The following is a 10,000-nucleotide window of genomic DNA, read 5'->3' as shown; positions in this document are numbered from 1 at the left end:
TTATGACGTGTAGTCAAATAGGAATTACACAAATATATACATCGCTAGGTCAATGATAACGAAAATGCTCGATTCGTCCTCAGTGATATCACTTCAAACTAAATGTAGAGCAACAACAAGACTCACCTGCTCTCAAAGTTATGACTCATTATGTTTTTTGATAACAAATATGACTCGCTGAACACGTGTATTGATTTTGTTTTAAGCCTCGATAAGTTTTCATGTTTGTTTTTTCCCATGAAGCCAAAAACACAGAACATACGTGTAAAAGAAGAAACAGATTCTGTAGATGGGCCGTTGACGATAACTACTCTTTGTTGCACAATATATTGTCCCAGAAATGTTCGCGTAAACAATATTATCAAGGTTTTAAGATCATATTTGATACTGATTCATGTGAGCTTGGTCGTTGCGTCCGACACGATTTGTGTTGCTGCTGAGAGAAATGTGATCCAGAGTTTAGACTTGTGTTTAGGCCTGTTGAAGACATTTAGACCTTTAGACAAATACTAAGAAATCCATATTTTATAGACCAAACCAGTGATTTAAGAAGCATACGACGAGAAGAGATGAGAGGACAGAAGCAGCGAGACCTGATGTCAGCACACACGCATGTAGACACAGCGACTGTTACTGAGGTCGATAAGTCGATAACGTATTTATGGCCACAGGCCTAACTGTGTTGTATACATATGCAAATATGACAGGAATGTACATTTACATGTGATGATTAGCTGTAAAAAGAAGTCGAATGAACCACCGCACCACTTATCTGCATCGCACCGACCGACACACTGACGCCGTGAGATCTGCGCTGAGGCAGAGAATGTGATAATAGACGGAGGAATGGCTTTAAGTGGGTGAGGAGGGGGGCGTCCCATTCATCAGAGGATCGCATTCACCGCTCACATAAAGCAGCACTATTTGCATGTAATAAGAGGTGCAGAGGCCAAAGCGTGGTGACAATGGTTGATCTAGTGAGGGGGGGGCCACAGTGGGGGCCACAGCGCAGCACAGAGGAACCAGATTATAATCTATAATTACTGAACAGGTGCAGAGACCTCGAGGAGACGGATTCTAAAACTGTCCTGATGTTTTGTCCACAAAGTCTGTGTGAATGCTTCACATGGAGAAGATGGAGGTTAAACACCCTGTGTGTGTGTGTGTGTGTGTGTGTGTGTGTGTGTGTGTGTGTGTGTGGGTGGTGGGTGGAAGTCACCCCACTGAGAGAGACGTGTCCTCTCAGCTGCTGCATTTAAATTGAAATCAGTCTCTTTGTGCAGGTCCGTCCTTAAAGCCCGACAGGCTGCGAGAGCTTCGCGTGATATCGGCCTAATCCCCCGTGCACATCACGTTCACCTTAATACACTGACAAATCGCACTAATACACACACACACACACACACACACACACACAAATACTACAACTGTTTTGTTTATTCAAATCTCAACGCGTCCGATGAGAAATGAAGCTTTAAAGACCCGACTGTCAGATACTGTACCTGCTCAGCACCGGACTGTAGCTTTGACCCTGTGATCATGTAATAATCTTAACCAAGGAAACATGTATTGACCAGAAATATTGTTGGTAAAATGACCTGCCACTCAATAGACAGTACCTGATGTGGTGATTTAGAGAAGTGGGGAAACCACTGACCATAACTTGAACTGTACAAATATTACAAGTATACAAGTATTTTCGTCAGCACTTATATTATATTAGGTGGAATTAAAACAGCAAAGTATTATGAGCACTACACGAAGTACATGTATAATATTTAACCGTGTGTGTGTCACAACTGGAGGTAAAAGAGGTGAAGAGAAAGGAGACCGGAGAAGAGGGGGTGGAGAGGGAGGGAATACATGGAAGCGGAGGCTCGCGGGAGCAGGGTCGGGTTTTTCTTTTTGTTGAGGCGGCGTTGTATTATTTATAGGAGGTGGTGGAGGCAGGCTGCTTCAGACAGAGTGCAGAGCAAAGACGGAGAGCAGCCCCTTCTTCTCTTTTGTGGGTCTATTCCCAGTGGGCAGACTCTGTGCAGCCTTTGAGGGAAACAACCCGGGCAGGCTATTGAGCCCAGAGTGAAGGCTGAGGCCCGACTCGCCCGGCGCTGCGCCGCGGCCAGAGGGAGAGAGAGTGACAGAGGGATGGGGAGTGGTGGGAGTGTTGCAGGAACAGAAAAGAAAAGGAAGAAAGAAGTGTTTTGTGGTGAGGGAAGAGAAAAGCCAGAAAGAGATAGGAGGAGTGGACTGACAAAATGGAGGCAGGGTTGGAGAGGAGAAGAAAGGGACGGAAAGGGGGGGGGTCTCCTTTACAGTACTGCACCAGCACAGATCTATGTTTATTCATGATTATGCATTATTCACAAGAATAGCTGATGCAACTCTGTGCCGAGGGTAGGTAACGGGCCCCTGCCCGCCCCTCGCCCCTGTCCCCCGTCTTCCATCAATCCACTCAGTGACCACACAGTTCAACTCTGAGTCACGACAACAAGAAGGAGGCAGCTGCCCTGTCTCTGACACTGTCGCCTGCAGAGTGTGTGTGTGTGTGTGTGTGTGTGTGTGTGTGTGTGTGTCGCAGTCAGAATACATAACAAAGAGTAAAACATTGATTCAATCAGGGGCAACGTGAAGGAGGTAAAAGATCAACTGCTCAGTCCAAACAGTCGGTTGTGTTTTGACGGTGGGATGTTTGTGTGGTGCGGTCCTCTCTGGTGTCTTGTTCGACTGCTGTAAAGCTCATTGTTTCATTTTGATATTTCATTGTGAGAACATGGAAGAGTAAAAGCTCATCGTGACGGAGCCTGAAACAACACGGCATCTGACCCTTCGGCCTATTTCAGTGACCTATAGTCCACGGACCCAGATGAATTCTGGGAGCTCGTTTAATTTGCTCTACCAGACTCTCGGTCTGGATCTCCTCAGCTGCTGGTCCAGTCACAACTGATCGTCTGACAATGGGCGGAGTTTACACCGTGACGCGGAGAGAAGTGAGTTTTGTAAACAACCAAGATGTCTGCTGCTGATGAACAAGCATTTTTCACATTTCTCCCACAAAAACAACGACAACACTGTTTCACAGACTTTGTGGAATCATCCTCACAGACGTCTCCTAACTGGCCAGTACAGGGGTTGAACCCATGACCTCGGCGTTATTAGCACCACGTGCCAACTATCTGAGCTAACCAGCCATAATGATATGTATTTGTGCATATTTCCAAAGGCAAACTGTTAAGTTAGTGTTTATTCCGCACATCCTCTTGTATACAGTCCAGGGCACCATCAGCAACGTGGTTGATACTGTGAAGTGATACTGTGAAGTGAGTAATGGAACTTTACCCTCTGTTGAAAGAAGAGGTAAGGCAGACAGGTATTCAGGCTGACTGGTGTTGAAATGACAGAGCGAGTACATTTCTAAACTTTGACAGCTCTTAAGCGATTGACTGAAGGTGAGCGTGCCGGGTCGTGATTGGATGACAAGGAGAATGAGCTGGTGGAGCGTAGAACTTTCTCTAATGTTCATGTCAGAACAGGACCTTTCGTTAACGACTGTTGATACATGTATTAGCTTGAGTTACTCATGAGAAACACTCCACATCTTTTGATTTAAATCAACTCCAAATATAAAATGTTTGGGGTTATTTTTTGTACAAGCTGTTCTGGCAGCGGACGTCACGCTGTTCTTTGTGCGTCTGCCGGTCGCCTGGCCGAGCTTCACAGGAAGCAGCAGCAGCCTTTTACAGAGCGTCTGTGCAGTCGGCCGTCGACAGGTCGGTGACGGGAGTCCGGCCCTGAAGCGTCACTGTGTCACTTTGAAGATAACGGCTGCAGGCGAAGCTGGACTGTGGTGTCTGGAATGCAGAGGTGCCAGCTCTTTATCTAACCACACACACACACATACACACACACACACACACACACACACTCGTACTTGCCGCAGGTATCGTCTCCTCTCACCATGCTGCAGTTTTTGGGGCTAAAATGTAGGAAGCCCTCGCAGCTTCAAACGTATATTTTTTGGGATGTGTAGCAGGAAGGAATAGATTTGTGCCGTCCACAAAACGACCTGTCAGGAAGTTCTTTCAGAGGTAAAGGACAAAGTGATTTAAAGTATATCCCTGCTGTGAGCCTGGGGGTGGGGGGTGGGGGGGTAACCAGAGGCATATCCTTGAGAAACGGAGTGAGCCTTCTATCGTTTCAGAGCCTGCCAGTAATGTGGGCTTTTCATTTTCCATTCTCAGAACCTCAGCTCTCTACAGTGCTTGTTATGTGTGTGAAGTCGCTTTCCTGTTTTCATGCTTCAGATAAACTCCATCATTACCTGCCAAGGAGGCTATGTGTTCACCCCTGTCCATGTGCTGGTTGTTGGTTGGTTGGTTGGTTGGTTGGTTGGTTGGTTGGTTCTTTTTTTGGTTGGTTGGTTGGTTGGTTGGTTGGTTGGTTGGTTGGTTGGTTGGTTGGTTGATTGGTTGGTTCTTTGTTTGGTTGGTTGGTTGGTTGGTTGGTTCTTTGTTTGGTTGGTTGGTTCTTTGTTTGGTTGGTTGGTTGGTTGGTTGGTTGGTTGGCGCTCTAATATCAATCAGACCATTAGCAGTAGATCTCATACTGTACGAGTGGTGATGGTGACAAGAGCGTGAGCACTATCTGACGACTAGCCAGACGAGCGACATAGTAAATGTGATATAGAAGTGTTCGCATTAACATTAGTATAAGTGCTGAAAACTTAACTAACAAAGTATTCCTCTTTGTGTTTTCACTTTCTCTATTCGGACGGGGTTGATTGGCAGGTCAGGGGATTGGATGTGATGAAGCATGCCCCATCAGATGTTCCAGAGAGAGGCAGAGCCAGGCAGGGAAGAAGAAGGCAGAAGAAAAGAGAGGGTGGTGGGAAGGTGGAGGAGGGTTGTGGTCGGTTCACGGTTCCCCCTGAGTACACTAGACTTATCTGGGAACTTCTTAGAAATTCTTAGAACCCGGAGAGGAGAAAAGGGGGCGATCGGGGAATGAAAGGAGGTCGAAAGGGAGGAGAAACTGAAGTGAAGGAGGCAGATGGACTGGATTCACTTTTTACAGTGCTTCTATATACATTGTGTATTTTCCGCCAGCTCGGCGGTCGGGGTAGTTCGGGGACACCAGCGACTGCAGACTGGACGGTGATCAGTGGTCGAACCTGCTCTACCTCCGGAGACACAGCTGCCTGGAGACAGAACAGGAGGGGATTGATTTCATGTTGTAATCTGTTGAGCAGTCAGACGGACATGTAGGAGGTGATCTTCCTCCCATGACATAAGCTCCCCTCTTGTCACAATAACGCTCTCCCCTTCATCCTTCTCCTCCCATATCTAAACTGTCATTGTAATGTGAAGATTATTGATGTATCTCTGCGTCTAAATCTCTATTCCATACATTTAGCCTTCTGTGGAAAACTGACTGAATAGGAAACCACCAAATAATATGACAGCAGGTTTGGGGGGATATTTTTTGGAGAGAGACAAAGTGGTGTATCCTCTTTCACTCCATCTCCCAGTTTTCCTCCTCTCCTCCACCATATGGCTCTCCCTAATGAGCGAGCGCACCTCCTCCTTTTTGCGGCTCCAAAAATAAAAGAAAATGCAATTCCTTCTCATGTGAGGCGGCCAACGGCTCCTCTGCAGCGGCGGATCTGGAGCATCGCGTCTCAACTGAGTGAATTGGTTTCAAATGAAGTGTGCTAATGAATTTTAACTTTGTCTGCCTGCCATTTGAAACGCTGTGGGATAATGAGCGGAGCTCAGATTGATACAAAGAGGGATGTAACTTCTTTCACTGTGCAAGTAGCTTCCTTCCTTGCATCACAATGTCTTCCTCAGATTGCAGTGGAACATTTTCTTTTTGTCTCTGATGATTATGGTAGAGAGAAGCGAGGTCCAGTTTGAGAGATGGAGCACCTTCACCTTCATCTCCATGAATCACCTGCAGTTTAACTCCCCCCACAATTAATATGCTGTACATCACCCAAACTATGTCAATCTGCCGATCTCCTCCTCTGCGTGTCGTAAAGAATCGTTTATCGCTTTCAAGTGCAGTGAACATAGAAAACATGGATTTTCAGAATATCAGTCCTCATTTATTTAACATCGCTGTAAACAAAGAGATCTGGAGATTTGCTATTTTGTTATTTAGAACTCAATTAACCTTATTTAAAATTAATTGAATAGGCTACAATCCAAGCTGTGTCAGTGTGGGAATCTACAGGTAGACTGACTTTGACAGACGGCTGGAGTTGGATGTTGTTTTTGAGAGTTACAGCAGTCCAATAGGAGAACAGGGTGCGTTAACATGTACACGGACTGTTAACCAATTGGAGGAGCAGTACTTTATACAGTATATATTCAATGTATACCATACTGCTTTCATGAATGAGATTCAAAGCCTGGAGACACCCTGGTGGTCCCAAGAGACCTGTGTTTACAGCCTACTGATGACGAGTGAGGGGCAGAGGTGAACACTTTGTCCAGCGCCTGGTGCTGTGAAGTTCACATGCTCTTCAGAATCAGAGCTAAGATAAAAATATTGAATTTAAAATGTGGATCAGCTGGGCATGTTGGGAGCAATATGGATGCACATACAGTAAATAATAACCAAAAGTATAAGGTGTGGACTAATCACCAGACAGAAGAGTCAAATATAGTTATAGTTTTATGTTTTTCTTTCAACTAATTTTGTTTGTGTATGCGGCTTGTAGCTTCCAATAGATAATAGTTAATAAAGCAATTATATTAATTGTCTGGTTGCCCAGACAAAGTGGTGCTGACGTTGAGCTTCAAGAAGCTTTTTTTAGTAGCTGATATGTTCACTCTCAATTATGATTATTCACTGAACTCATCCTCCTCTTTGAATTCGGTTCCTGCATTATATAAGCTCACATTCCTGGGATATGTTTTCCACAGTGAACACAAAATTGTTAAAACCCTGTGAGGTTGTAAACTGCTCTGTCTTTTTGGCATCTGATGACACTTTAAACTTGCGGATACATGTTTATTACTCAAATAGTTTCATCTCCAAAGTGTTTTCTTCTGGTCTTCATCTCAACTCAAGATCCACTTACAGTTCTCGTTTGTTATGGAATCTTTCCAATCTATCACATATCCCTCATTTCTCCGTCGTCCTGTAGAACTCCAAAGACTCACTGAACTTCTGATACAAGAAAACATTTGGGGAATGTCAGATTCAACGTCTCCAGCTTTCCGGCACGAAATGTTTTCCCCCAAAAAGAGTAATTTCTTCTCACTGGCTCTTGGCTCGAGCGTGAGGATCTTGTGATCTGGGGGGGGGGGGTTCTCCCAGCGTTCGTGAGCGAGGCCAAGGCAGGAAGTCAGCAGGATACTGACTTGATCCGAATTGGACACGACTCACAAATTGTACACTCGTGGGGAGTCTTACGTGTTAACAGCACACAGCAGAGGTCTGTATGTGAGTGAGGGGCCGGGGACAGTGGCCCCTCAGTGTACGTGAGAGAAAGTGAACATCAGGTCATGAAAGGGAGGATTGTTTAAAGGAGAAGGGGGGGGGGGTCCTGGTATTTGGTCAGAGAAAGTGCAAAGAAATATGATGATGATTATTATAATGACCCTTTTGAAGTTGTGAGATAAGAGTTCTCCAGCAGGACGGATCGGACGTGTTGATGAAACTGAACTCTGACGCTGAGTTCCTGGTTCACCCGAGGCTGCGTTCAAATGTTACTCAGAAAAAACAAATATGAATCAGTGCATCTTTCTATCAACTGCTTTCATTGGTTGTACCCAGGAGAAGGTTTCATCATTATTCAAGCACCAGTGCCTCTGTCTTGGATTTTCATCTTTTTTGTTTGTCTCTTTTAATGAATGATTTCTCTTTTCTTTGGTCCTTAACATTAAGAATATAAGAGTACAGTAAATTTGGATTGTGAGGACTCAGCGGCAGTGTGTCTATGTTCCCTCTTCTTTATGTTCCCTCAACCCTATGTTCCCTAACCCTATGTTCCCTAACCCTATGTTCCCTTAACCCTATGTTCCCTCAACCCTATGTTCCCTCAACCCTATGTTCCCTAACCCTATGTTCCCTATCCCTAAGTTCCCTTAACCCTATTTTCCCTCAACCCTATGTTCCCTTAACCCTATGTTCCCTTAACCCTATGTTCCCTCAACCCTATGTTCCCTCAACCCTATGTTCCCTTAACCCTATGTTCCCTCAACCCTATGTTCCCTCAACCCTTTGTTCCATCATCCCTATGTTCCCTCAACACTATGTTCCCTCATCCCTATGTTCCCTAACCCTATGTTCCCTCAACCCTATGTTCCCTTAACCCTATGTTCCCTCAACCCTATGTTCCCTCAACCCTATGTTCCCTAACCCTATGTTCCCTATCCCTAAGTTCCCTTAACCCTATTTTCCCTCAACCCTATGTTCCCTTAACCCTATGTTCCCTTAACCCTATGTTCCCTCAACCCTATGTTCCCTCAACCCTATGTTCCCTTAACCCTATGTTCCCTCAACCCTATGTTCCCTCAACCCTTTGTTCCCTCAACCCTATGTTCCCTTAACCCTATGTTCCCTCAACCCTATGTTCCCTCAACCCTTTGTTCCATCATCCCTATGTTCCCTCAACACTATGTTCCCTCATCCCTATGTTCCCTAACCCTATGTTCCCTCAACCCTATGTTCCCTTAACCCTATGTTCCCTCAACCCTATGTTCCCTCAACCCTATGTTCCCTAACCCTATGTTCCCTATCCCTAAGTTCCCTTAACCCTATTTTCCCTCAACCCTATGTTCCCTTAACCCTATGTTCCCTTAACCCTATGTTCCCTCAACCCTATGTTCCCTCAACCCTATGTTCCCTTAACCCTATGTTCCCTCAACCCTATGTTCCCTCAACCCTTTGTTCCATCATCCCTATGTTCCCTCAACCCTATGTTCCATCATCCCTATGTTCCCTCAACACTATGTTCCCTCATCCCTATGTTCCCTAACCCTATGTTCCTTCAACCCTATGTTCCCTAACCGTATGTTCCCTTAACCCTATGTTCCCTCAACCCTTTGTTCCCTCATCCCTATGTTCCCTAACCCTATGTTCCCTTAACCCTATGTTCCCTCAACCCTATGTTCCCTTAACCCTATGTTCCCTCAACCCTTTGTTCCCTCAGCTCTATGTTCCCTCATCCCTATGTTCCCTAACCCTATGTTCCCTTAACTCTATGTCCCCTCATCCCTATGTTCCCTCAACCCTTTGTTCCCTCAACCCTTTGTTCCCTCATCCCTATGTTCCCTAACCCTATGTTCCCTTAACTCTATGTCCCCTCATCCCTATGTTCCCTTAACCCTATGTTCCCTCAACCCTATGTTCCCTAACTGTATGTTCCCTCAACCCTTTGTTCCCTCATCCCTATGTTCCCTAACCCTATGTTCCCTTAAACATATGTTCCCTCAACCCTATGTTCCCTAACCCTATGTTCCCTTAACTCTATGTTCCCTCAACCCTTTGTTCCCTCATCCCTATGTTCCCTAACCCTATGTTCCCTTAAACATATGTTCCCTCAACCCTATGTTCCCTAACCCTATGTTCCATCAACTCTATGTTCCCTAACCCTATGTTCCCTAACTCTATGTTCCTTCAACCCTATGTTCCCTAACCCTATGTTCCCTAACCCTATGTTCCCTAACCCTATGGTCCTTCAAACCTTAATTCCCTAACCCTAGCCTTAGCTTACACGTATCTAATCAAGTAAGTCACCCTAACTGAAGCAATCTATCTTCACCTGGGTTAAACTCCTAAAACACAATGTGGAGGTAATTATATTATATGACAAAATACAAACACACGTTATAAACAGACATGACGTGTTTATTCTATTTAGCCTTAGTGGTGTGTGTCACGCAGATAGTTTTTGGTTTAACTAAAGATCAAGTTTCCTGACTGAACTTTTATTATGCACATGGATGAAATGAAGTGATTTGTGGACGTGGGACAAATAACTTGACACGTC

The 10,000-nt window shown here is 45.1% G+C and overlaps 1 protein-coding gene across 4 annotated transcripts in view; it reads left to right on the top strand.

Annotated features, from left to right (window-relative positions):
* The window catches only part of cdk14 (cyclin-dependent kinase 14), a 96,579-nt gene that overhangs the window by 71,093 nt on the left and 15,486 nt on the right, over window positions 1-10,000 (top strand). The gene's annotated exons all lie outside the window — the stretch shown is intronic.

This window comes from Scophthalmus maximus, chromosome 1 (assembly GCF_022379125.1).
Source record: "Scophthalmus maximus strain ysfricsl-2021 chromosome 1, ASM2237912v1, whole genome shotgun sequence".
Classification (NCBI taxonomy): domain Eukaryota; kingdom Metazoa; phylum Chordata; class Actinopteri; order Pleuronectiformes; family Scophthalmidae; genus Scophthalmus; species Scophthalmus maximus.
Note: the sequence above shows the minus strand (reverse complement) of the source record. Positions and strands in the feature narration are given on the sequence as shown.